Below are 2,371 nucleotides of genomic sequence, written 5' to 3'. Positions count from 1 at the left end.
GTAATGGTGGAGGTGATGCTCACTGGGAGGTAATGGTGGAGGTGATGTCGACGCACAGTTTACATTTTGAAATGGCTCCTCTGACAGCCTGAACGAGTTCACGCCTGTTTGAATCTGCCGTCGTTCGTTAGTTAAAGCTCCGTTTCACGTCGTTGAATTAAAACAGAAGAAGAAGAACCGCGGTGCCTGAAGTAGCGCAGGTAGTGTTGGAGGTTCCAGGTGAGACCAGGCTCGGTGCGGACGGAGAGGATTAGAAAATGTTTTCAAACAGATCTGGCTCGATGAGTCGTAAAGGGGCGGGGTTAATCCACTTCGATGGACTCGCTGCTGTCGTTCACCGGTTTACACTCGTTGGGGAGTCGCTGATGGCGGCTGAGCTGCGTGGCCTGCGTGAAGCTGCGGTCGCAGCGCTCACACCTGGAGACACAAACAGACAAAAGCTCCGTTAGTTTAAGAGTTTACGTGTTGAGGAGCTCAGAAAACAAGCGGCACGCCGACTCTGAGGGATTTGAATCATGAATGTTTGTGGTTTTTGAGATGAGTGTTTTTCTGGACTGGAGTTGAACAGAATCAGAATAAACTTTATTATCACTGCACTGAGATACAACGAGAACATGCCCGGAGTGCACGAAGCTGCTGCTCTATAGAGTAATCCCTTCTTACAGAGAATGAAGTAAACCTAAATGTTTTTGGTGCGAGGTCTTCAAGTGGGGCAGCACGGTTCACGTCCACGGTTCTGAAGCAGCCCCTCAGAACAAAATGTTGGTTGCTCTCCTCCACTCGAGGCAGAACCTCACTCCCCACCCAGAGAGAACAATCCACCCTTTTCTGACAGGACCATGGCCTCAGATCTGGAGGTGCTGATTCTCGTCTCAGCCACTTCACACTGGCTGCGAACCGCTCCAGTGAGAGCTGAAGATCACAGCAGAATCACGGACCCCCCCACACAGAGCATCTCGAGGAATCTGGTGGAAAGCTTTCTCCAAGTCCACAAAACAGACGTAGACCGACTGGGCAAACTCCCACACCCCCTCGAGCCTCGAGAACCCTGGTGAGGGTAGAAAGTTGGGCCAATGTTCCTCCTCCTGAACGTGAGGTTCAGACCATGGACCAGACTCTCCAGAACCCCTGACTATCTTACTGAGAAGGCTAAGGAGGGAGATGCTCCTATAACTGGAACACACCCTTTTTGAAGAGGGGAACCACATCCCAGTGCCCAAAATGTTGCAAAGGTGCGTCGACCAAGACGTCCCAGCAACATCCAGAGTAATGAGGAACGCAGGTACTGATGCCCCTCAGCTGCCTCTGGTCCTACCAGTTAGCAAGGATCAACGAGCTTGATGGCCTCCCTCACCTGGGGCGTCCACCACCAGAATCAGAATCAAGGATGGCTGCTGCTTGAGGCGCCGCCATCTCAAGCCTGATGCCTCGACAATGGAGGAGCAGAACCTGGTCCACTCGGTGTCCCTCCGCTGGGAAGTGACTGAATCTTTCAATGTCAAGAAACTTTATGGTCATTCACATCAAATTAACTTCTAATGTTCATGAGATAAACTAGTTACCCAAGTCCCAGTGAAGCTGAGACACTGAATTATTATTATTTTTAATTATCTGTGACCCGTCATCAGCAAAATTAGAACAAATGAAGACTTGAAATATTTATTTACCTTGAACAGAAAATAAAAAGTAAAAACAAAATTATAATAATAAGACAAACAGTCATGCCAACTGACATGTAATTTTACACAATTCACTCTATGTGTAATGAATCTATGGTTTTATGGGGGGGGGGTCACTTTCTGAAATGATTTATTTAAAACTGAACTTTTTTATGTTTAAATGTTTCTAGATGCACCTGTTTATCTAGATGGTACCTCTGGACCTCAAGCACAAGCTACTCCCAACAAAAAGGTGACGTTCATGTCCCAAGAGCCAGCCAGCCAGCCATCCCTCCTTGGGATCATTCAGGAGCTCAAACTCCTCCATCATGACGAGGTGGAGATTCACAAAACAGCTGTCAAGAATCAGGTAACAATCGGTGGAGAACCATGAAGAGCGAGCTCAGTGTTCGAACACATTAAAGTCCTTCTTAACCAATAGGGTTACCCTTTGACCTGTTTTCAGTCTCTTCAGCTGTTTCTGTAGGTAAACAAACACACTTCATCTGTTTCTGTAGATAAACATACACACTTCAGCTGTTTCTGTAGGTAAACACACACTTCAGCTGTTTCTGTAGGTAAACATACACACTTCAGCTGTTTCTGTAGATAAACATACACACTTCAGCTGTTTCTGTAGGTAAACACACACTTCAGCTGTTTCTGTAGGTAAACATACACACTTCAGCTGTTTCTGTAGGTAAACATACACA

This window comes from Nematolebias whitei, chromosome 8, assembly GCF_014905685.2.
Source record: "Nematolebias whitei isolate Nwh7 chromosome 8, NemWhi1, whole genome shotgun sequence".
In the NCBI taxonomy this organism is placed as follows: domain Eukaryota; kingdom Metazoa; phylum Chordata; class Actinopteri; order Cyprinodontiformes; family Rivulidae; genus Nematolebias; species Nematolebias whitei.
This window is presented reverse-complemented; position numbering follows the sequence as displayed.